At 39.7% G+C, this 26,908-nt stretch overlaps 1 protein-coding gene across 4 annotated transcripts in view; it reads left to right on the top strand.

Moving 5' to 3' along the window:
- The first annotated feature begins 1,002 nt into the window (after positions 1 to 1,002).
- The window catches only part of LOC140485981 (polycomb protein SCMH1-like), a 116,701-nt gene continuing 90,795 nt past the window's right edge, over positions 1,003 to 26,908 (top strand). For 2 of the 4 annotated variants that reach the window (XM_072584464.1, XM_072584460.1), the window contains exon 1: positions 1,003 to 1,094. The gene's annotated coding sequence lies outside the window, so the exon portion shown is untranslated. Of the gene's footprint in view, positions 1,095 to 1,138; positions 1,244 to 6,374; positions 6,466 to 26,908 lie in introns of those variants that run through there. The other 2 variants (XM_072584461.1, XM_072584463.1) reach the window with 2 other exon arrangements.

Raw genomic sequence — 26,908 nt, 5'->3', positions numbered from 1 at the left:
TGAATAGGATGGTTGATTTTATTAACAGGTGGTGCTTTTGATCTAAAGAATTTATTGTTCTATTGTGAAAATGTACTTGTTCAAGTAAATGTGCAATTCCCTTGTTGTGATTGACATTCTGGAAATGAAAACATGTACTTAGTGCAATATATTTGGTGTTTACTGTCATGAAATATTGTTGGATTTGTTGTGATATTTTCTTATCTGAATCATAGTTGCATCAGAAAAAAATAAATGTTTCCCAAAACCAGAGTTGTTGATGCTCTTCGGGGTAAAACACTGACTACTTGAGTAATCAAATTATTGGAAAAGCTATCAGTTAGATGGGATCATGATGTTAGCTTAGTTTCAACCAGGAGAAGATTGTCAGATTTCCGATCGACCTGAACAAAATAAGCTCTTTTCATGAACGATTGTGGTATTTGTGGTCATTCAAAGAGAATTTGTCTGTGTGGTGTGAAATGACATGCAATCCACAAAGCAGACTACGCCAAGTAGGGTAATTGTTAGGCACTATGACAGATGTCTGTGGAGGAGCACAATAAAAGGTACTGCTTCTCGACCATTCAAATTGAAACAAAGGGCCCCGTTGGCCGGCTGAGACAGAACTCAGGACTGAAAACTTTAAAAGTCATAAAACCAAATATGATGTAACTTCCAAACACTTTTTTTTTGCAGCAATACTGTTATTTCAGTTACCCATGTTAATTCAGACATTGTGTTTCCTTGCTGACTGATTCCAGGTGAACTGAAAACTGCATTCATTAGCTCTGCACTTTGGGGGGGGGGGAATAATTTAGGTACAAACAAAGAGGGTGACTGAAAATGATCTTGCTCGCTGCATCAAATAGAAATACGTGCCAAATTTCTGATGTGCTGCGGTCAAAGGGTATGGGATTAGCGCTAAACTTGCCTCCGTCCGATACTCTGTTGGGTGTGCGCTGTGGGCACGTAAACTCCGATCCTCCCTTCGCCGCCACGACTCATCCGTGCACGCGATGCTCCTGACGTCGCCGTTACGCAGCGGAACATGGCGGCTGAGTAGAGTCTGCGATAGCGGGGCTGAGCGGCTCTCAGCGCCTTTTACATTGCGGGTGAGTGAGTGAGCGCGCGGCTGGGGCTGGTAACGGTTTCGGTCGAGCGGGTCTCACGAGACGGCCTTTCTTTCTTTTTTTTTTGTTGTTTCGCAAGCTCGCTTCCCCTCCTGTCGCGGTGTGAGGCAGGCGGAGGGGAAGATGTTCGGGTGAGTCGCAAGTGCCCCGACGTTGGACGGTTGAGTTCCAACCGCCGCCGCTCGCTCGCGCCGGACTCTCGGGAGGAGGGAGAGTGGCGCGCGGCGCAGCTCGAGCCCCCTGGGTCCTGCGTTGTCGAGGGGGGCGACAATTAGCTTCGCGCCCCTGACTCGGGATCCGCGCTCTCACCTGTTCGGCTCCTTCAGTTGGGATCATGCACGAGGAGCCCGGAGCCAGAGTTTCCATCTCCGGCAGCAACTGGAGCTTGGGATTCCTGGGTTTATCTTGGTGGAGCTGCGGGGTTGGCGGATCAGATACTGAAGTTGCGGATTCCTTCACTGCATGTCGCGATGTGACTATTGTTTATAGTTTTGCTTTAACTCTCAATATCCTCCACCTGCACTCGCCCGTTTCCCTTTCCATTTTGCTCATCTTTCTCCTCTTCCTTCCACCCGCCTCCCTTAATGTTATTTTTTTTCCATTTCCGCACTGCGAGCAGCGTGGTTCTACTGTTGAAAATAATGCAAGTATTCCAGTTACAGGTGTATATTTCGGGCCGTGCAGATAGTGGATGTTGTATAGATTGTAAGAAACTTGTGTTCTCAGCATTGTTTGCTGCCATAGCAGCGGTTTCAGGGCAGATGTTTCGTTTCTAGGCCATAGGGGGGGTACAGTATTTGATTTGGTTTACTTGATATTTGCAAGAATGGTAAGAGTTTATCTAAAGTCCACAAACCGCCTGTCCTTCCTGGATCGTTCGACTGTTCTCCCTGTCTACTAAGCTGTACTGAGAAATGTTTTTCGTAATCAGTTTTCCTAGTCACAGCGCAAAAGGACACTTCTGTATCTCATTGCTTCCTGGAAAGGAGCAATATTACTGACGCCAGTCCCCTGCTTTCGAGTCAGAGTCATCCTTTGCACTGTCTTTTCCAGATAATCCAGTTCCCCTTTGAAAGTCTAGATTGAATTTACCGTCACTACACTCTGATACAGTGCATTCCAATTCTTCCCCACTTGCTGGTGAAAAGGTTTTTCCTCCTGTTGTCATCGGTTCTTTTGCCCATCTTAAATTTTGTGCCCTCTGATTCTTGATGCTTCTATCAATGAGACCAATTTTTCCATATATCACTATTCAATGTTCTTTTCAAAGACTGTCTACATAATTAAGTTCCCCATTCTTGGAACAATTGTGAATCATTTTTGCACTGTCTGAAGTCTTCACACCCTTCCTATAATGTAGCTGTCAGAAATAGCATAATACTGAGTTCAAGGCAGTCTTTTTACAAGTTTAACATTCCTTCCTATTAATAAAGCCTTGTATGCTGTATACTTAATTAACCATTCAACTTGTCTTGTCAACTTTAATGATTTATGTCTACATACCTTGCCCCACTGCTCCTGCACTCCCTTTGGAATTGTAATCATTGTGTCTGTCTGCATTCTTCCTATCACAGTGAAATGCTTCGCAATCTCTGGATTAAATTTCATCGGCTGCCCATTCCATGTGTTTGGTTGTGCTGTTTTTTTTGAAGTTCTGTTCTCTGCTGCACAGTTATTACTACTTTCAAACCTTGTATCATCACATGGTGAAATTGTACCTAGTACAAAAAAAATCTAATTGCTGGAAAAACTCAGCAAGTCTGGCAGCATACGTAGAGAGAAACCAGAGTTAATGTTTCATTCTGAAGGAGGGTGCTTGCACCCAAAATGTTAATTCTGCTTTCTATCCATCAAAAAAATTCCGGTAAACTAAATATGAGTTTTCCTACCAAATCCTTACTAACTTTCCTCAAGTAACCTACATTTGTCCAAGTGATTATTAATCTTGCCTTAAAGAGCTCCCGACTTTGAAGTTAAATTGACTGGCTTCTAGTTCCTTAGCTTATCTTTATACTTTTTTTGAACAAGGTCATAACATTACAATTCTTGACTGCTCAAGACACCAAGTCTCTGAAAATTGAAGATTTCTGGCCAATGTTTTTGCAGTTTTCAATGTCCTTTACATCTTCTCAGGTCCACACATCTCATCATCTTGAAGGACAGATAGCCTATCCAATGCCTCTTAGTTCTTATTATTTCTTTTATTCACCGTCATCACCTAAAAATAGCTGCAAAGTACTTGTCTGATGCCTCAGCCTTGTTCCCTGCCTCCAGGTTTGGTAGGTCCCCTTTTTACACCTCTTTATAATCCTTTGATTAGGTGCTATAAAGGACTTTTGGTTTCTCTTTCATTTTGGTTGCCAGTTTCTTCTAATTCTTTGTGATTTTCTTCTTTTCCTTTTGTTTTGAACTTTCACTTCTCCTTTGAACTTTCAATATTCAACCAGATTCTCAATTCTGTTATTCACATGATAACTGTAACAAGCACATTTATAAAGTTATAAATCCTTTGGCATCCAGGGATCTGGATTTGTTTGCCATACCTTTCCTCTGTAGAGATATGAGCAGACTATCTCACCTTTAAAGACAACACATTTACTCATTTACAGTTTAAATTACTATTGCTTTTTCATAAGTGCTAGAGGCATTATTGATCCAGTGCAGTTACCTTTTCTGAGTTAATGATTCTTATTCTGGATTGTTCCTTACCCTTTCTACAGCCATCTTAAACTTTGGCATAATGATTGGTGTTCCTGAAATATTTTCCTATTGACACTTGATTCACTTGGCCCACCTCATTCCAAAGAACTAGGTCTAGTGATACCCGTTTCCTTGCTGGACTGGAAACACACTGCTGTGGAAACTTCTGAACACAACTCAGGAGCTCTTGCCCTTCATACTATAATAATCTGGCCAGTATTCAGATCAGATCATTAAAGTTCCCATTATACTTGGTCAACGATGTGTCTTATCTCTAATTTCCTTGCAAGTTTATTCTGCTGCACCTTGTCTGAAATTGATATAAAGTTTACGCTGAACCTTTTTTTGTTCTGTAGCTTTAGACAAATAGATTAATTTGGTGAACATTTTCATCTTTTTAATATTTTTGTCATCAGTCTGTATGGATGTGTGATGCACATTGTGGTTGTTACATCTTGAAGTGGGACTTGAACCCAGATCTTTTGGTTTGGCTATGGTCACTACCACTGTGTCTCAAGATCTTTCTAATTCATAAATTTGTGTCATCTCTTCTCCCAGAAGTAATTCCCTTTCTAGTGTTCTTCATTCATTTTTGCAAGTTGACAATATTTAGTTTGTGTTCTTTGTGGCTAAGTTGATCGCATTTTTACCTTTCGAGTCAAAAGTTTGGGGTTCAAATTCAATCTTAGACCTGAGCGCACAAATCAAAGATTACACTTGAGTGCATTCCTGGGGAGGAATACTTTATTTGGTGGTCACATCTTTGAGATGAGATATTAAGCTATGGTCCCATCTGCTGCCTCATCTGGACTAAGGACTCTGCCACTATTTCAAAGAAGAATCGGTGAATTCTCCTGGTGGCAGAAATCAAGACACCAAAAAACAGGCCATTTGGGCATTGACAAATTGCTTTTTGTAGGAGCTTTCTATGTTGGGTGACTTGATTTCTTCATTGCAACACTGATGCTGTGTTGATTTAAAAATAATTAAGGGTTATCCTTGACCTGCAATGCTACAAATGTCTGTTTTGATTTTGGATTGATGAAAAGTCTTTGTTATCCCACATTGTTACAATTCAGACTAATTTGTGTAGGGCTATGGTTACTTCTTGCTTCAAGCATTGTTGGGAATAATAAACACTTAAGTACAGTTCTTCTGAATCTCAGTTGTGAAATATTGCTCTTTCAGAAATTCTTTCCTAAAATATTACGTCATCTTTATTTTATTGTAATCAATTGACAGTGTTGTAATGCAAATATAAAGGGGCATGTATAGTCGATAGAAACTGAAAACTATTGTCTCCTTCTTAAAATGTTTGGAGCTGTAAAAATTTTATTGTTGTTGTACAAGGAAACTTGCAGATTCTTGGAAAGATCAATGCAAAATGAGCCAAATCATCATTGATATTGACAAGTTTTATCTTGAATGGGAACTTGTACATTTTGAACTTCTGAAGTCATTGCATGAACACATGTTATTTGTTTAGGGTGTAATTTTTTTTGTATTTCAAGGAAACATCTGTGCATGTCCAGCTGCAGTGTAATTTTTCATGATGGAAATGTAGTTGGGAAGCCTAGATCTGATGTCCATTATTACAGTTTTGATTTGGACTTTCATCGATACAATTCATTTAATTCCACTGGAGAAAGGAATAGTGTGTGCATCCAGATATTAACAAAAAGTAGTAATTTTGAGATTTCTGGAGTAGTTATCTACTTTTCCAATCTTTTGAAAACACATTTTAGCTAAATGTTGTTCAATTTATCAATTGCATTATTTAAAGTGCATGTCTTTTTGTTCCTAATTAACCATTAATGAATACATTTCTAAGTAATATTTTGGTAATATACTGTTATATGGGACTTGATGAAACTTGATGTTGAAGCGAGTGTTTGATCTTTGAGTCAAAAAGATTTTGTTCTGAAGCTGTCTCTCTGATTCGTTTATTGCTTACAATGGGTTTGGTCATCTTCACACGAGGAGTATTTTTGTAGTATCTGGCTTGCTTCTCGTGATCTGAAGTACATTTTGGTTACCACCATGCAATGATTCAGATAAAATTTGCTTGTTTATGGAGTTTCCTTTACTCAGACTATATTATATATAAATGGTGGTGTTCTATATTAAATTTTAATAATGCTTTCTTGCTTCTATTTGGGTAAAGGGATGAAGATAGCCGAGTCTTTTTATTGTGATGCATTTTTTCCAGTGTTGCTTGGTGATCGGGAATCTACTAGTTTAGTTCCTATAATTGTTTGAGTTGAAATGATCTTCTGAGAACTGTGAAACAGAAAATTCGTTGATAAAATTGCAAGTTCATTTGAACACAGTGTGGACATTGCACTTATTCCTGTAATTTACTTTCACAACGATGGCTCAGAAATGGTGTAATTTTTTGACAACCTTTGTCCTCTGCATTTTACTTGAGATGTTTGTTCCTATTTGGTTTATTTTGGGCATTTGCCTCTATTTTCTTATGTGGGTAGCTCGTGTTCAAGTATGAGGCTGACAGGGTAACTGGAAGTTTGGGATGTGCATACTAAAAACATGTGCAATTCATAGGTGAGATATTTGTGCACCACCCAACCAGGACTGCAGTGAGAAGAGTTGTCCAGTTGAAGAGGTAAAGAGATTTGCAAACTGATTTCCTGAGGTAAGTGTCAATGTAGTTGAAATCTGTCACTCAGTCAAAAGGAACAATCATGATGAAGAGAAATCAGAAGGCAGGTGACTTGAAATGCTTTAGGGCATTATAAATATGTTAAATGTACAAAAAAAAGGACAATTGTGTAAGGTGTGCACAACATAACCAATATCACTTCTACTGTGCAGCAGTGTCAGGGATGTGAGGTCACACGCAATGTGACTTCTGTTTGTTAGTCTGAAGAAGATACCTGCAAGTTGAAGAAGAGTCAGTGTTGTTCTGTTATTGATCCTGTCTTGAGTGGTCAGAGAATAGTGCAACTAAATTTGTATTATCTGGTACATATTGGAAATGCTATTTAACAAAAGAAATACAAATTTTGTTAGTAGCCATACACGCATGAATAATTTAACCCCTATCAGTCGGTGTTATGCCTGGGGAGCCAAATGTAGTGATAATAATCATAGTTGAATTAATACTGCAAAAGAGTTGATCATAGAGCATTCACTATCTTTTAGTTTGTTGTCATTCAAAGTTTTATAATTTCTAGTTGAAGCTTGCCATTACAATGGATCTCTAATGCTTGTTATCAATGGGCATAGCTTCCATTTGGCCAAGTGAATATGTGATTGGGGGGGAAATTGAAGATTTTGGTTGTTGGAACATGATTCTGGATTACACTGTGTTAGATAAGATTAATAAAGCAGAATATTGTAGGATTCTCAAATTTAAGTTCCAGGCCTCATCCAGACCTTGAGAAAAATGGTCCTTGCCAACTTGCTAACAACTTCAATGCCCTGACTCTTAATTCCATTGCTTCCGACAACAGCAGAGTAAGCCGCAGGATCAAGCAGTCATAGACTTCATTGAAGTTTAGCCACAATAGAAACAATTCTGGAAGATGAATGTGCAGGACAAAGTGCAAAACAATTCTGTAATTCTTAAACATTAGACAGTTCAATGCTCCCTGTCTGCAGGGATCATTGAGGTGATCCTTTTGGCTGCTGCTCCTTGATCTTTCTCCAGGTGCTTTTATTTGCTTTCAGGAGGCACGGGGTGGCAGATTTGCACTTACCATGGCTCTGACTTTAAGAGTTAAAAGCCATAATCCATAGTGACAATGAACTGGTTTCTTTAGTTGAGAGAAGGGATTTTTTTCCTTACTCGTGAGAATGTGTATAGGGTATAAGCAGGTAGGGGAAGAGTTAAGTTCTGAGTTTTGTGAAATGAGGTTCAGCCGAACATGACTCAGATCAGAAAAGAACTGGCAGTTAATAATGGAGTGCTGGAAGCAAGGGTCATGGGTTATCAAGGTGGAAAAGCATTCATTGTGTAAGGTCAGTTTAACATGATGAAAAGTATTCGTTGTGTAACAGCAGATGGCTTGATCTCTACTATTGACACTCGCTGATTGTAACAGTCACCCAATCAATATGTATGTTGCCTTATCTGGATGCTCCTCCTTGTAAAATGAGTATATTGTACATTTAGAAACTGCCGTTCAAAAGAGAAGACTGAGAACACATGGGCAATCTTTCTCTGCTTCTCTGCCTCTCGCCGTTGATTGGCTGAAGACCTTTGTCATCAACAACGTGTCACCTTCTCTCAGACCAGTGAGCTACTTGATGCTGACTGAATCTCCATTTGTAAGCATCTGTACTTAGCCTTTCTGCACTGCAAACAAATCAGTGTAAACAGCACTTAACTTGCTTTTAAAAGTTCTGCCAGGACCAGTGTCCTTGTCATGAATAGCCCCCTGAAAGAGGACATTTTTTTTTCTTTTCGATACAGTAATGAATTGGGAGTTGATGGAACTATGTTCTGCTATACTACTTCATGTCTTTTTTTGTTGAAGACCATTTCAGCATGTAATGTTTGTTTCAATAAAAAGTTATAGGTTGATTTAGGTAAAACAATGACTACAGATGCTGGAAACCAGATTCTGGATTAGTGATGCTGGAAGAGCATAGCAGTTCAGGCAGCATCCAAGTCGCTTCGAAATCGACATTTCGGGCAAAAGCCCTTCATCAGGAATAAAGGCAGTGAGCCTGAAGCGTGGAGAGATAAGCTAGAGGAGGGTGAGGGTGGGGAGAAAGTAGCATAGAGGGTGAGTGGGGGAGGGGATGAAGGTGGAAAGGGTGGAGTGGATAGGTGGAAAAGAAGATAGGCAGGTAGGACAAGTCCGGACAAGACAAGGGGACAGTTACTGAGCTGGAAGTTTAGAACTAGGGTGAGGTGGGGGAAGGGGAAATGAGGAAGCTGTTGAAGTCCACATTGATGCCCTGGGGTTGAAGAGTTCCGAGGCGGAAGATGAGGCGTTCTTCCTCCAGGCGTCTGGTGGTGAGGGAGCGGCGGTGAAGGAGGCCCAGGACCTCCATGTCCTCGGCAGAGTGGGAGGGGGAGTTGACATGTTGGGCCACGGGGGCGGTGTGTTTGATTGGTGCGGGTGTCCCGGAGATTTTCCCTAAAGCGCTCTGCTAGGAGGCGCCCAGTCTCCCCAATGTAGAGGAGACCGCATCGGGAGCAACGGATACAATAAATGATATTAGTGGATGTGCAAGTAAAACTTTGGATGTGGAAGGTTCCTTTAGGGCCTTGGATAGAGGTGAGGGAGGAGGTGTGGGCGCAGGTTTTACAGTTCCTGTGGTGGCAGGGGAAAGTGCCAGGATTGGAGGATGGATTGTTTGGGGGCGTGGACCTGACCAGGTCGTCGCGGAGGGAACGCTGATTTAGTCAAGTGGAGACAGCAAACAATTTTTTTTCTCTCTGGAAGTTTAAATGTCTAATGTCTATTATGCTGCAGTCATATAAAATATGCATGGGGAAAATTTCACCTTACAAAATGTGTGAGCAATATTTTATAAAGTTTGTGAAACACCTTTTTGGGTGCTTTTCTGGGAAAAAAAACCAATAAGGTAGTGGTATTGTTGGCAAAGTCAGATTTAAAGTTTTGAGCTTGAAGCTACATATTGAAGGAAGAGGTGATGTTGCACATTGTAAACTTGAAAAATGACCAGATCGTGTTTTGAAGTGATGTTGGTTGGGAGAGAAAAGCATTGGTTCAGACACTGATTTCACTGTTTATAGTAGCACCATAGGATGTTTCATAGGTGTTTTAAGGCATTCCACATATTTCATTCAAGTAGAGTACTTGCATTTGTCTTGTATTTTCAATTATCATTACGTCTCAACGCAGTTTACAGACAATTAATACTTTTGAAGTCTCAACATTGGTGTCACATTTCCTACAACAAGAATCTCCTAGAAATCACAGTGCAGCAATGACAAGGTAATCGATTTTTGTGGGTTTTATCCTTTTAATTGAGGGATAATATTCACCACTATTCATGGTTAAAATATGTGTCTTTGGAGCTGGCGCAAGCATTATTGGACTCGGAGATGTGGCAAAATAGCAGGATATATCAGTCTTGCATCAAATTTCCTAGAATATTTCTACCTCTTGTTTTACTCCATTCTGTATAAAGAATTATTCTGTAATAATTCTGTATAAAGAATTATTAGCTCAAGCTCACTCTGAAGATGAGGTGTATGGTGTAAATCCAAAATTTAGAAAAGATTTTTTGTTGGTAACCAGTTATTGACCAATATCTCTACTGTGTCCATATTAAGATATAAAGCACCTTAGCTTGCAATACTCCTTTTCAGATGGAGAGATCATTCTTAATGCTAAAAATCACACAGCACCAGGTTATACTCAACAGGTTTTTTCGAAGCGCTGCTTCTTCAGGTGGTTGTCCTTTCATCTTTGAGAATGGTTTTGCTAGTTTTAGTTTGTTAATATCGAAGTTTGTTTAGAATATTTCAGCTACATGACACTGTGATCTTTTGCTATAAATTCTGTGTCTTAAGGTCCTATTCCGCAACTACCTGATGAAGAAGTAGTGCTTCCAAATAAACTTTTGGACTATAACCTGGTGTTGTGATTTTTAACTTTGTCCACCCCAGTCCAACATTAGCTCCTCCAAATCATTTTTAATGCTGACTGAGTTGGTTATTGCAAGGGATACTGAAGACATGTTGGTCAAATTCTGGCACTCAGCACCAATGCGAAAATGGCTTTCACAAGAACCTTACGATGGGATCACACAGCTACAATGTGACACAGTCCTGTTTCTGAAGCTGTCCAGATTGTTTCCTACTTGTGTTGGGACAATTGCTGAAATGCTTTTGTAGCAGAATAAGAGAGAAGTACAAGAAGGAATTTGGCCAATGGTGTGCCAAAGGGTTTAGTAGTTGTTGGAAGTAAAGTCGGTCAGGATAGTGTCCTTGACCTAAACGCATTAAATTGCTTCATTAGTAACCTTCTGTCCTTTAAGGTAGAAATGGTGATCTTCACAGTACAACAGTAAGCACAACTGAGACTCTTGATTTATACTGAAACAGCCAGTGTCAATGTATACAAGACCTTGGACAATATTCAGACTTTCGCTGCAAAGTACCAAGTAACTTGTGTGCCTCAGTGTCAGGCAGTGAGTATTTCTAAAAGTAGAGAATGTCGAACCATCACTCCTTTGCTAACTCCCCCTCTGTCTGGATCTTGAGGGTTACCATTGACAGAAACTGAACTGAAGCAGCCATACATATAGCTGGGAATTCTGCGGTGTGAAACTCTCTTGTCATGACTCCCAAAGCCTGTTCACCTTCTACATAGTAGTAAGTAGGAGTGCATGTTTCATGAGTTCAGGTTCAACATCATGAAGAAGCTTGGCACTGTTTCTGACAAAGCAGCATACTTCATCCACTAACTTCAATGTTTGCTATCTTTATCACTACATAGTGGCAATAATGTACCATTGACAAAGTGTAATTCAACAATTTAACATGTTCTTTTGAACAGCTTTTTCCAAACCTGCAATATCTACAGTCTTGAGAAACGAGAACAGTAGATACATACAATCATCGCAACTTGCAAGTTCAACATCAAACAAAGAACAGTACAGGCCCTTTGGCTTTCAATGGTGTGCCGACCCTTTATCCTATTCTAAGATCAAACTAACCTACATACCCTTCATTTTACTATCATCTATATGGATATCTAGGAGTTGCTTAAATGTCCCTGTCACGTCCACATTATCTTGACTCTAAGTTGTATCTTAGCTATTATTGGGTCAAATTCCTGGAACTCCCTGACAGCCCTGAACCCGCAACACATGAAGTCTAGTGTTTCAGTATAGCAGTCGCAATTATTCTCTCGAAGGCAATTATAGAATGGCAACAAACGCTGGTTTGGCTAGCAATGCTCACCACCAAGAAGTAATTCTTTTTAGAACACTGCTGATAGCCATAAATTGATATCCTTTAGTGAACATGATTGGAAGTAAAGCTTCAGGGAAGTAACCCCACCTCACTAAAATAATACTTCTTCAGGATCTTTTGTCCACCAGTAAGAGCAGGTGGGACATTGGTTTAACATTGTTTTAACATTGTTAGAGCTGCTATCTTTTGGTTATAATGCAGGGCTGTTTATCCTGCCCTCAGTAGCTCTCCATACTTAGTCAAGTTTAATGCCCCACTGAAATCTCCCTTCCTTCATGATCGTCTTTTAAAACTAAATTATTGTCATACAGATGAAAAAGTTTATTGAGTGACTTTGGCATTATGCCAAGCTTTGTGGTTATTCACCTGTGAAGCTGTACATTAGATACGCTACGCAAATCAAAGGTGTTCTCTTAATTGTGACTCTTAATATTCCTAACTGAAGCCTCTATGCAACTACTGCATAACAGTGGAGTTGGAAAGCTGTTGACACTTGCACAGCAACTGGGTTTAAATGTTACTAGTTAATCTAAAAGTTTGACTTCTTACCTCACGCCACTCTTGTGATTTAAAACATTTTTGTGCATAATTATTCCTTTTTAGCTATTCCAATTTTAAAACTTCAACTCTCAGCCAGCTAAATGAAATCTTAGAAAAGATCTGAACTGGCAGATGAATAATAAATTCATTCTGTTGGAGTTTTGGGTGGAGTTGTGTTGAAAAAATAATGCTGTTAACATTAACCAGTAATGTGCAAATTAGCTACAAAGTTCAAATAATTAAGGTATGCTGAGCTTTGTGAATCTCTCAAAGTTCCTCCTTCAGCTTCCTGTTACTCATGAATTTAATAAACGTAATTGTTTGTTAATCCTGGTACAGCAACTTTTAAATCTGGTGGTCAGCTTAACTGCCTTTTTAACAGTGATAATTGTTCGTGAAATATTAATTGTTATGAAGTTGAAGGAGTGTACTGTACTTTGAGAGAGTGAAAGTGGTTATGCATTGAACTTGCAGGCACTTGTCATTTGACTGACTAGCAGTCTGTGTGAACTGGAAAATTGAAAATATGGCTGTGAAACAAGTACCTGAGTTTTGGTTGCTATGTTTTCACAATAGTTTGAATTTAACCCATCCATTTAAATTATGCCCCAAAACACTAAAACTCCATTGAATGTGATTTTTATTGTTTTGCCAACATTGAACCAATGAGGCAATCTGATCTTTTGGAGTATAAAGAAGCCGGCATTTTGAGAGTTTGCCAGCAAGAGCAATCAACTGCCATCACCAGAGTAACCGCGAGTAAAACACTCTTTATCAAAGCTACCTTTTTCATATGAAACACCTTTGCAGCAAAAGACCGAAGATCACCCAGGGAGATCTACAGCCAGAGGAAGGAGGATACCAGAGACAACCGCCTCTGTCTGGTTTTGAAAATTACAGGTGATTATTGGAACAGTAGATTGTTATAGAGTTGGATGCAGATAACAAGCAGTCAGGAAAAAGGAGGCTTAGAGTTAGAAATAGTTGTCATTTAATGTTCACTTTTAGAGTTAATGAATAAATTTGATTTTTTTTTTCTTCAGATAGTGGAATTTGGGAGTCCTCTGTCACTCATACTTCAACAGATTATGAGGCAAGGCGAGCTTCTCTTGGCGTTTGGTTTAATTAGCAGAGGGGTTCACCACCATGTTGTAACAGTTTGGGGGCTCAGGTCCGTGATTTGGACAGGTTTAGACAGATCTAGTCTGAGATTTGGACAGATTTGGGGTACAAAAGATCCTAGCAGATTTAAACATTTGCTGATTAGTGTCTGAGATTATTAAATAAAAATGTAGGAGAGACAATTTGTTTAATTTAGGTTTCTTGTGGTTGTTTAAATTAAAAGTGGGAGAAATGGCTCATAAAATTGCTAAAGAGGTTCTGAAAGATGGTCCCCAAATTTGCCAAGAAAGTGTAGAAGGATAGAAAGAGACCATACTTTTAGAATTAGCAAAGAGGTTCGAATTGGATTTAAACAGAGACAAAAGTAAAACTGAAATTGTAAGGGTGTTAGTCAAGCACTTCGGTGTATCAGAGGAACAGACAAGTGCAGTAGAGTTAGAAACGCTTCAATTAAAATTGAGGATAAAGAAAGGGAGAGAGCATTTGAACTTGAGAAGTTGTGACTTAGTCAGCAAAGTCAAGTTAACAGGATAGAGATGAAGAGAGGAGGTAGTGATATATACAAATGTGTTAAAATACTGCCACATTTTGAGAAAGATGTTGAAGCAATCTTTATTTAATTTGAAAAATTGGCTAGGTAGATGGAGTGGTCAGAGGACTTGTGGGTTATGCTAGTAAGCAGAGCTCATGAGGTATTTGGAGTACTGTCAGATAAGGGGTCAAGAGATAATGAAGAGGTCAAACAGGCTATTAGTGCTTATGAATTGGTATAGACAGCGGTTCAGAAACATAAAGAAGCAACCAGGTCAGACTTATGTTGAGTTCGAAGGAAGTAAACAAAGTCAGTTTGATGGGTGCAGGCCTTTTAAAAATAGACAAGACCTATGAGGCTCTAAGAGAGGTTATTCTCCTGGAAGAGTTTACAAACTCTCTTTTAGAGATGATAAGAATTCATGTGGATGAACAGAAAGTTCAAAAAGTGAGGAGAGCAGCTGAGATGGCAGATGAATATATATTGGTACATAAAGCAAAGTTTAGCTTCTGGCAAGAATTTCATCCTGTGAGGGATAGAAATTGGGAGAAAGGAAGATCCTACACTACAAAACAAAGAGTCGAGAACACTGGTAATTGGTTATCACTAGTTTAAAAAGAAGACCAAGAGGGTGAAAGGCTTCAGGTGTTTTCATTGTAATGGAGTGGGACACAGAAAATTCTAGTGCCAGTGGTTTAAGAAGGGCACTGGCAAAAGGTGTTTCCTCTGTGGTAAATTGGGACACGTAAAATCATAATGCTGGTCATTAAAGAAAGGCACTATGGGAAACAATGTGGTAAAAGAAGCTAAGTCAGTTGCATTAGTGAAAGTAATAAAGGAAACCCCAAGAAGAGCCGAGATGCAGCAGGAGTGCACAGCCTAGGCAGGGGCTGGGCACGAAGTTAGTGTCTGATCTGTACAAAGAATTTTGCCTCTGAGTAAAGTTTACTCAGCAGGGGGACAAGGGAAAGAAGTTATAATTTTGAGAGATAAAGGATCTAATCAATCTCTAATAGTAAGAGATGAACGTATTTGCACTCCTTCTGATGTGTTACCCGAGAGAGTGGTAGTTTGTGGCATAGATGGACCGAAATGTAGTGTTCTCCTATGTAAGATCAGGTTGGAGTGCCAACTCAAGTAACAGTGGGAGTGATTGACAGAGTGTGAATTGCAGGAATTCAGTTTGTTCTTGGGAATGATTTTAGCAGGATCCAAGATGGGAATCATACTTCTTATTGTGGAGAAGCCAATGGAAGTCCAGGGAACTGAGGAGTTAAAAGAAAAATACCCTGCGATTTTCCTAGACTATGTAGTAATAAGATCCCACTATCATAAGTCACAGCACAAAGCAAAAACTAAAGAGAAAGATGAAGGAGTTGAGGTTTAGTTAGCCGATATCCTGTTTGATGTAATAGTGCAGGACAAACCTGAACAGGCAGAGGGGTCAGGCAGGAGTGTTTAATCCTGAAAGGCTAATGGACATACAACAGAAAGACAAGACAATTAGAGATATATTTTATAGTCAGAGAATATGCCTGAGGATTATTATCTTCTGTAGAATCCTAAAATAAAAGTGGATACCATGGCAGGTTAGTGCAGAGGAGAACTGGGCAGAAGTGCACCAAATTGTGTTGCTTGCATACAGACAGGAAGTGTTACAGGCAGCACATGAACTACCAATAGGATGTCACCTAGGTGTACAAAAGACTCCGGCTAAGGTACAAAAGCACTTCTATTGGCCTGGAATGCGCAAGGATGTGGTTACGTTTTGCTGTACATATCATACGTGCCAAGTGGTAGGTAAATCACAGGCAGTATCAAAACCAGCACCTTTCCCACATTCGAAGAACCATTTACCCGGGTGATGATTGACTGTGTAGGTCCCTCCAGATGTCTGGAAGCAATTCCGTTATGGAGTATTAAGGAAAAAGGGTGGTAGAGGAGTTGGTAGCTTTTCTTCACTGGGTATGGGTTACTCAGAGAGATTCAGTCAGACCAAGGGTCTGATTTTACTGCGAGGCTGTTTAAGGAATTCATGGATAGCTGAGGTATACAGCACTTTTAAATCAAGCGCATATCACCCTGAATCCCAGGGAGCTTTGGGAAGGTGGCATCAGACCCTGAAGACCATGTTGAGAGCATACTGTCATGAATTTCTGAATGATTGGGATAAAGGTATCCCATTTGTATTATTTGCCATTAGAGATGCCCCAAATGAATCTATTCAGTTTACTCCCTTTTGAGTTAATATTCTGACTTGAAGTGAGAGAGCCTTTAAAATTAATTACAGAGAAATTGACAGGACCAAAGTTGGAGTTCTCACACTTGGCTGAAGTATCTGAGGTGGGGGAAAGATTAAATTAAGTGGTTGAGTTAGCGAAACAGCACCTGAAGAAAGCACGACATAGATTGAAACAGGTGGCAGATTAAAAACTCTAAAATTTGGATGTTTTCCTGGGGGATGATGTATTAATATTGTTACCAGTGGTAGGAGATCCCTTCAAAGCCAGGTTTAGTGGGCGGCATGGTGGCACAGTGGTTAGCACTGCTGCCTCACAGTGCCAGAGACCCGGGTTCAATTCCCGCCTCAGGCGACTGACTGGCTGTCTGTGTGGAGTTTGCACATTCTCCCTGTGCCTGCGTGGGTTTCCTCCGGGTGCTCCGGTTTCCTCCCACAGTCCAAAAATGTGCAGGTCAGGTGAATTGGCCATGCTAAATTACCTGCAGTGTTAGGTGAAGGGGTAAATGTAGGGGAATGGGTCTGGATGGGTTGCATTTCGGCGGGTCGGTGTGGACTTGTTGGGCCGAAGGGCCTGTTTCCACACTGTAAGTAATCTAATCTAATCTAGTAGTCGCTATCAATTTGAGGAAAAGTTGAGTCTGGTGAACTATCAGGTAAAGATGTCATAGTCATAGCGATGTAGAGCATGGAAACAGACCCTTTGGTCTAACCCATCCATGCCGACCAGATATCCCAACCCAATCTAGTTCCACCTGCCAGCACCTGGCCCATATCCTTCCAAACCCTTCCTATTCATACACCCATCCAAATGCCTCTTAAATGTTGCAATTGTACCAGCCTCCACACTTCCTCTGGCAGCTCATTCCATACTTTTTCTGCGTGGAAAAAGTTGCTTTTGGGTCTTTTTTATATCTTTCCCCTCTCACCCTAAACCTGTACCCTCTAGTTCTGGACTCTTCGACTCTAGGGAAAAGACTTTGTCTATTTACCCTATCCATACCCCTCAAAATGTGTATCAGGTATGTCATGTGTATGTGATGATACCTTATTATAATAGAGAAGGAACTGGAGAAACAGGTGTTAGTTTTTGCCCTGCAGAATAAGGAATCAAATCCAGATGTCACAGAGTTTGATATGCCTCAAAATACATTAAACCATGTATTGAGGTATGGGATAGGTTAGTGAACTAGCTACCTCAGGAGCAAAGAATGCAGTTGAAAGATTTGTTGCAGCAATATGAGGACATGTGCAGAAATAAGATGAGGAGGACTAATGCTATTGTGCATGAGGTAGAAATAGGAAATGCCCTTCTGATAAAACAACACCCCTACAGATTTAATACTTTCAAAGCCACACAAGTCCAGAAGGAAGTGGTACAATGCTCAATGAAGATATCATGGAACCGAGTAAGAGAGTGGAGTTCACCGATCGTGTTAGTTCCCAAACCTGACAGGACTCAACAATTTTGTGTGGAGTATCGGAAGGTCAACGCCGTAACAAAATTGGACTTATACTCAATATCAAGATTGGAGGACTCCATAGAGAAAGTTGTACAAGCTAATTAAATCACCAAGTTGGACTTATTGTGTGGTTATTAGCAGGTACCTTTATCAGAGAAAGTGAAAGAAATTTCTGCATTTGCAACCCCAAATGGGCTATATTAATTCAAAATGCTGTCTTTCGGAATGAAGAACGCACCAGCCACATTCCGAAGAATCATGAATAGAGTTGTGGTTGGGTTAACCAACTGTGCAGTCTTTCTGGACGATGTAGTGATCTTTAGTAAGTCATGGAAAGATCACGTGGTACAGTTGGCAGAACTCTTTGAATGATTAAGACAAGCAAGGCTGGTGAAAAACTTAAAGAAAACAGAATTTGTGAAAGTAGAGGTGATGTTCTTAGGACATAACATCGGTCATGGATGGTTGACCCCAATGAACGCAAAGACTAAGGCCATCAAGGAATTTCCACGACCGACATCGAAGAAAGGTGCTTCGATTTCTGGGGCTAAGTGGATTCTACTGGAAGCTTATTCCAAACTTCAGTGTACTGGCAGCGCTATCAGATTTGCTGAAGAAGAATGCAAAATTTTGGTGGACAGAACAATTTTAAAAGCAGTATTAACCACCGCACCGGTTTTAGCTACACGAAACGTTTTGAAACCCTTTTTAAGTTGCAATCAATGCTAGTGACATAGGAGTTGGAGCTGTACTGCTACAGGAAATGATGTTGGAATTGAACAGCCAGTTGGTTATTTTTCAAAGTAACTCAAGACCCACCAGAGAAAATACTCAAGGATCGAAAAGGAATTGAGTTTGATACTGGCCTTACAATATTTTAACGTTTATGTGACAAACAGTGTGTCGAAGATGGCTGTATGCACGGATCACAATTCTGTTACATTCTTGGAACGATTTAAAGATGAGAATATGCGACTATTTCATTGGAGTCTTGTGTTACAGACTTTTAATTAATAAATTGTACTTGTTGCGGTTTGTAAGAATGTGATAGCAGATGTGTTATTGCAGATTTAATGAATAAATGAATAAAGTATAGATAAGATTGAACAGATATATGAACTTAGATTAATGCCCTGTGTATACTATTGTAATGGGGTTAAGAAAAAAAGTCATTTTCTCATTATGGTAGTTCATTTTTTCTTAAGGGGGGGAAGGTGTAATGAAGTTGTGCTGTACTTTTAAGACGGTGAAAGCAGTTTTGCACAGAGCTTTCAGGCACCTGTAGTGTGACTGACTAGCAGTCTCAGAATATACTAAAAATTAAAAATACGTAACATTTGGCTGTGAAACAAGTACCTGAGTTTTGCTTGCTGTGTTTTCGTAACAGTTCGAATTTAAACCGATTTGGTTCAATTCAATACCCCAAGATACTAAAACCCAATCAAATTTTACTGTTTTGCCAACATCGAACCAATGACAATATTCAATGTTTGGGGTATAAAGAAGCCAGCATATTGCGTTGGCTAAAGAATCCAATCAACTGCCATTGCCATAGTAACTGCGACTCAGGGAGATCGACAGCTAAAGGAAGGATGACACCAGAGACAGCCACCGCTGTCTGGTTTTGAAAATTACGTTGATGTGATTTCAATACAGGTAGTTATTGGCACAGTAGATCGTTATAGAGTTTGATGCAGAGAGCAAGCAGTCAGGAGAGAGAAGGCTTAGAATTGTAAATAGTTGTTTAATGTTCACTTTTAGAGTTAAAGAATAAATTGATATTTTTTTCTTCAAATAGTGGAATTTGGGAGTTCTCTCTCACTCATACTTTAACAGATTACGAGGCAAGGTGACCTTTTCTGGGTGTTTGCTTTAATTAGCAGAGGAGTTCACTCCCAAGAATGGCAACAGTTTGAAGTGGTAACTTGATGGGATTGTTTGAAAGATTTGATGTCTGGGGAAATATTATGCTTGCTTATTGATAAAATGTGTGATTTGAATGGCTAATTTAGTTTTTGCTATTGTAATGATTTTAAATTTAATGCGTGTAGCATCTTTGCTTACTTGAATTCTGAGATGTGTTTATTTGTAAACCTGCTTGTAACTATATTTTGTGCATGTTAGTGCTTTACCTTTCAACAACTTGTTAAATTTTGTTACTCTTGCAGCATGTGGTCAAGTCAGGTATCAAACAGGCAGTTAAACTGTTTAACTGGATTACCAAATTGTGGCTTTGAATCACCTTCTCATTTTTGGATTCTGACTTCTTTTGCTTGTAATGACTGAAATCTTTCTGATGTTTAAATGTTTAAAGAACTGGGTTTGGTGGTTTTCAGTTCTGTTCTTTGTAGGCTTTGGACCAAAGTGTAACACTGCCAGCCTTGGATCATAAGGTGGCAGTTATGAAAATGTTCTTTAAACTAAAGAACATGTTACATACGAAAGAAGTTGAGGCACGTGAAAAGGTGACTCAGGACCTGTGGTTCTGTTGGGTTTCTACATTTTCACCATGTAGTTACTGGGTCATTGTAGAATAAGAATTGAATTGGTAGCCAAATGCGATATATGACTACCAGGGTGACCTTTCCGTATCTTGGTCTTTCTTTGTACAAACACCAGCATTGCTAATTTTGGATATCTTGATGGCAAGCGCGACTGGTTGTCGAATAGCATATCAATGTAAATGTCAAATATCCTTTTTAGTTGAAAAGAAGGGAAATGTTTTGTAAGTCATCCAACCAAGGCACCTACTTCAATGACAGAAGTCCCGCACAATTTTTTTTTTAAAAGTAAAATTAAGACCAAGTTCATCACATTTCAGTTAATGTCTCCTGGGCTCGGGGAAAACAGATTTTGGGAACAATGGATTACCCTGAAAACACAGCCAGGGCAAAACCAGCAGCCTGGCATGGCTGTCATGAGGCCGGAAGCGCCCACCGATGAAGACTGCCATGTCAGGCCAAGACTGCCATTCCTGGATGAGACGGCTTGTTGAGCTACTGGAATATCTACACACCAAAGATTAAGATAAAAACCTCCGCCTGGATGAGGCCACCACATAGGGAGATTGCTCGGCGAAGATCGAAATTCAAGTGCCTCAGTCTAACTTGCAAGTCTGTCTGCGGGTGTCAGCCTTTTCCTCACTTACTGGGAGACTCTGTTCTAGGGTGGAACTGTGTCTAGCTTGTATTGGCATTGGTACCAGAGGCCACTACCTCTTTGACCCTCCACTTTCCAGGCTTAAAAGAAGACCAAGAAAGGTAAAGGTAAAAGAGAAAGCTGGCGTGAGTAGACAAGCTCTGGGTTCAGCCCTGCTACTCTACCATCTTGGGGGCGGACAAAAAACAATTGTCAACTATAGTAGTCAAAATGCTTGGACGTTTTGCCACCTACTTTTCTATTGACACACTAAACTTCTCAAGGGCCAATGCAGCAATTTCCTGGACATCCTTTTCTTGTGTTCACTATTTTAAACTTTTATTTGCTAAATTTTTCTCAATTCGTGTAACTGATGTGATTTTTAACACGTGTGCTATTAGAAGTAGCCATTTCGAGCAATTTGCAGTGGCTAGATTCTGTTGTTAACTGAGATGTCATTCCTGAATTTCTGATTCCCATATACAAGTAATCTAGTTATAATAAAGAAATCAGCTAGGTGAAGCATTCGGTTTTACTTTTGATTTGTATTTATATTTTCTGTTGCACTTAATCTTGGACATCTTGCCACCACGGCATTTGTACTGAAGGATAGTAAAGTCATGTCGTGCTATTAATGAATATTTTGTCTGATTAATTTTTCTCTTTAGAATATATGAGAAGCATTTCTAGTATTTGCTTATCGAACAAATTATAGACTTGCATTTGAAATTAATAAAACTAATCACTTAGGTTGTCAATGAAATTTGAGGCAGACAGTTTAAAACTTGAAAATCCGTTGTGTTTTGTAAGTGCTTATAACAAATTGTTGAATTCTTGATTGGAAAGTGTATATTTTGCAGCATGGAAGTTGAATCAATTTTTTTGGGAGAGAAGGTGAACCTTCTAGTTTGGGAGTCTTCACGGATTGGTCAATACTTGTTTGTAATAAAAGTATAATTGGTTGCAAATATTTCAGGAAATCAAAACTAAATTATTTCTGAACAAGAAGTTAAGTATTAATGAGATTTGAATGGGAATATTTTCAAGATAAAATCTGGAATTATTTATTTAAACCATTTTGACCAGCTTTATAAAAGAGGTACATTGGATTTGAGATTTCCGGTACTTCCTTTCAATTCTCTGTAGTCCTAGCTTGGGATTCTATGATTAATGTGTTTTTGGGCACTCGAGCTTCCCTTGGAAATTGTTAAATCCACTGTGTTCCAGGATGTGCTTTTTCCCTTCCAAGAGTCATAGAGATGTGGAGCATGGACCCTTTGGTCCAACCTGTCCATGCCTACCAGATATCCCAACACCATCTAGTTCCACCTTCCAGCACCTGGCCCATATCCCTCCAAACTCTTTCTATTCATATACCCATACAAATGCCTCCTAAATGTTGCAATTGTACCAGCCTCCACCACTTCTTCTGACAGCTCATTCCATACACGTACCAGCCTCTGCGTGAAAAAGTTGCCCGTTGGTCTCTTTTATATCTTTCATACCAAACGCCGCCTTCACTAACTTATCTATTTGCGACTTCACTTTCAAGGAACTTGAAATTACTTGATTTCACTCCAAAATCTTTGTTCTGCAACACCTTACCATGAAGTGTATAAGTCCTGCTAAGATTTGCTTTCCCAAAATGCAGCACCTCGCATTTATCTGAATTAAACTTCATCTGCCACTTCTCAGCCTTTCTGGGTCAAGATCCTGATGTAGTCTGAGGTAACCCTCTTCGCTGTTCACTACACCTCTAATTTTGGTGACATCTGCAAACTTACTAACCATACCTCTTATGCTCGCATCCAAATCATTTACATAAATGACAAAAAGTAGAGGACCCAGCACTGATCCTTGTGGCACTTCACTGGTCACAGGCCTCCAGTCTGAAAAACAACCCTCCATCACCACCCTGTCTTCTACCTTTGAGCTAATTCTGTATCCAAGTGGCTAGTTCTCCCTTTATTCCATGAGATCTAACCTTGCTCATCAGTCTTCCATGTGGAACCTTGTCGAACGCTTTACTGAAGTCCATATAGATCACATCTACTGCTCTGCCCTCATCAATCTTCTTTGTTACTTCTTCAAAAACTCAATCAAGTTTGTGAGACATGATTTCCCACGCACAAAGCCATGTTGACTATCCCTAATCTATCCTTGCCATTCCAAATACATGTACATCCTGTCCCTCAGAATTCCCTCCAACAACTTGCCCACCGCCAATGTCGGGTTCACTGGTCTATAGTTCCCTGGCTTGTCCTTATCACCTTTCTTAAACAGTGGCACCACGTTAGCCAACCTCCAGTCTTCCGGTACCTCACCTGTGACTATTAATGATACAAATATCTAAGAAAGAGGCCCAGCAATCACTTCTCTAGCTTCCCACAGAGTTCTAGGGTACACCTGATCAGGTTCTGGGGATTTATCCACCTTTACCCATTTCAAGACATCCAGCATTTCCTCCTCTGTAATATGGACATTTTGTGAGATGTCACCATTTATTTCCGTACAGTCTATATCTTCCATATCCTTTTCCACAGTAAATACTGATGCAAAATAGTCATTTAGTATCTCTCCCATTTTCTGCGGCGCCGCACAAAGGCCTCCTTGTTGATCTTTGAGGGGCCCTATTCTCTCCCTTATTGCTTTTAACTGTCTCTCCAGAGCTGCAATGTACTGAAACTTTCCTAACTACATTTTACTAGCAATTTACTGGACTTTTCTACAACTGCCTACTTGATATCTAGATGAGTTAATGAAGGTTTCCTTTCGGTAGAAAGGATAATGAGATGCACTTACAATGGGAGGAAGTCCAAGTTGAGATTAAAGAAGAGATTTAAACATTATCCTGTTGATTGCAAAAGCTTCAGCCTTGTCTTTTGCGGTCAGAATTTGGGCTTCCCCATTAAGGAGAACATTTAAGAAGAGAACAACTCTCCTATGAGCGATTCATAACTGGAAATAGCAGAATTGCAGATTTTTAGTCTTTGATCTTAACCAGTGTTTTGTAGCCTTGCTTAGCTCTTACTGCCACATACTTGCACTGCTAAATATTATGTCATTCTCTTCTGAAGGATCACTAGCTTGGTACTACTGGTGTGCTCAATTGCTTTCTCCTAAACCTAAATTGATCTGCTGATGACTTGATGGTAATGATTGGGTGAGGGTTAAGGCTGGGCAATCATGATGACGCTAGTGAATGCCTTGGTTTGAATGGCTAGGTCAGTTGTGAATATGTGGTTTAGCAGTGTTAGTGCCTCACAATTCAATGGAGAGTGTCTTCAGCGGAAGGACAGGACTTTTTCTCCTCAGGAGCAGCTGGCACACTTTTTGACAGTACTATGTCATAGATAAATAAACCCATGACGGTTTAGTCAGACTGAGGCCTGGTAGGTTTTTTTCCTCCTTTTGGTTCTGACTCCCCATTACTGCAAGCCCATTCTGGAAGGTTTGGTTTTCAGAACTCTGCCAGCTCAGTCATTAGTGATGTTCTACTGAGCGATGGACTTTCATATCCCCACTTGGATTATACTTGTGCTCATGCTACCCTCTTCAAAGTAGTTTTAAAATTGAAGAGTGTACTCAGACCTTTTTTAGCTTCTCCCGTTTTTGAGCTCTTGTCTCCAGAGAATTTGTCAAGAGTGTGATGCTGGAAAAGTACAGCCAGTCAGGGAGCATCAGAGGAGCAGGAGAATCAACATTTCAAGCATAAGCTTTTCTTCAGGAATCCTCTCAGCTCTGATCTCCAGCAAATCCAAAGATGTGCAGGTCAGGTGAATTGGCCATGCTAAATTGCCCATAGTGTTAGATGCATTAGTCAGGGTTAAATATAGGGTAGGCAAGCAGGTCTGGATGGGTTACTCTTCAGAGGGTTAGCATGGACTTGTTGGGCTGAAGGTCTGTTTCCATACTGTAGGGAATCTAATCTAATCTGCAGTCCTCACTTTCTCCAAAGAATTTGTCTCGACCTCTGGATTGAGCCCAGTAGCATTGCTAATACACCATGTTAGCAGCCACTTGAATTCATCTTTAACCAAACTATCTCTGTTATTCCCAGACCTTCTTGTCCTTGCAATCCTTATTGCTGACATTGTCACCTGATAGGATCACTTGCCTAGTATGATCATACCAAATGTGTTCCCAATCACTTGAGTTCACAAGTTTAGACTGTTTTTTGAGCAGTCTCGGAAATTGAAATAATTTCCCACAGTTTTCTGTTCCCAATGCAAGATTTTCAGTATTGCCAAATACAGATTCCTTTTAACGATTCTCAAATCCAGTGTCAAATAGGAAAGCCTGCAACACCCTGAAATATGCAACATTTTCCTTTCACTTTTTTGAAAAGTGATTTGTTGATCTACAAATGATGACTGTACTTTCGATAAGAATTTGAACAGATTGGAATTTAAATCTTAAATCACCATTAGTATAACAGGGTGATTTGTAGCATTTGATGTTTCAAAGAGCATTATAGAATAGTATGCCTTGGTAGAGCTGAGAATATTGTGAAATGAACTTGTTGAAATATGGAGTTAAAAATCATACAACACCAGGTTATAGTCCAGCAGGTTTATTTGGAAGCACTAGCTATTGGAGCGCTGCTCCTTCATCAGGTGGTTATGCAGTATAAGATTGTAGGATACAGAATTTATAGCAGAAGTTTACAGTGTGATGTAACTGAAATTATAAATTTAAAAAGACCTGGATTGTTTCTTAACTCTCTAATCTTTTAGAATGAGCATGTTGGTTTCAGTTCTTTATTAGGTAAATTCCAGAACTTCACGTTCCAGTCTCAAGTGAACTTTTAACACTAAGTGCCATGTTGGCCCAAATAATACATTGAAGATGTGAGGCGCCCTGTGTGAGGCTGTCTGTGTCCCAATGTTCAGACTGATTCTAATCTAAAAGAGGGATTTACAGAATCTTACATGGATTAATGTAGTTTTTGAGCAAAATAAAATGTAATTCTACAGGTATAAATTCCCCCCGCAAACGTGTGTGTGTGGGGAGGGTATGAGTGTCTGTGTGACAGAGTATATGTGTGAGTGTAAAGGGGTGTAAGTCTGAGAGGGTACATGTGGGAGTGTATGAGAAAGGGTCTGTGTGTGTGTGTGTGTGTGTGTGTATGTATGTGTAGTGCAGTGGGGTCACCTATAGTGTGACTTGTGTCCTATGAACTTGTATTCCACAATCACCTGATGAAGGAGCAGTGCTCCGAAAGCTAGTGCTTCCAAATCAACCTGTTGGACTATAACCTGGTGTGGTGTAATTTTTAACTTTGTACACCCCAGTCCAACACCGGCACCTCCAAATGAAAATGATTTGAAATGTAAGATTTTGAGAAGCTTTATAGATCTGAGGGGATCTTGCCTCTTGTGAATAAATCTAGAATTAAAAATTTGAAAATAAGTGGCTTCTCATTTCAAGCAGAGATCAGGAAGAATTTCATTTGAGGCTTTCTAGTCTTTGAGATTCTCTTTCACAATGGAGGTAAGGTCATTTGATAATTTGAAACTGAGTTAGATTTTTGACAATGGAGCCGGGACCACTGAGAACAGGCAAGGAAGTGAAATTGAAGACAAACAATCAAATGTGTGATCTTATTGAATGGTGAAGCAGGCATGATTGTGCATCTTCCTTTATCTCATTATCTTAAAGAAGGTGGACCAGTGCACATCCTACCCTGATCTTCAGTTCTCTCTCTTTCCCATTCACACCCTTTTTCTTTTGTGTAGTCATAACATTCAATCTTATTGTTCTCTAGAAATTTTGTTAGAAAATCTCTGCTCAGAATTTGTTACAATGCTTTAAATACTGCCTTCTGGTTTACTGTTTGATACTACCAGCATGTATTTTTTTCACAATTGAGTACTAAACATATAATCAACTACTTGAACTCTTAGTTCAATTTATGATGTAGTTTTGCCAGATGTGGGCATGGCAGCCTTGTAATTATTGCAGATGACAAATGCTTGAAAGCAAATAAGCTTAAAATTCCTGACACAGGGATCTCTATTGAATCAAACCAAATCCCCAGGAAGAGTGCAGTACTGGGCAGAGAAATATTGCTTTAAGGATTTGTAAAATTCATAACAATGTAGTCAAGTTTTGATGTCAGTCTGATGAAGTGGGTTCTGT

Source organism: Chiloscyllium punctatum, chromosome 15 (genome assembly GCF_047496795.1).
Source record: "Chiloscyllium punctatum isolate Juve2018m chromosome 15, sChiPun1.3, whole genome shotgun sequence".
NCBI lineage: Eukaryota > Metazoa > Chordata > Chondrichthyes > Orectolobiformes > Hemiscylliidae > Chiloscyllium > Chiloscyllium punctatum.
Note: the sequence above shows the minus strand (reverse complement) of the source record. Positions and strands in the feature narration are given on the sequence as shown.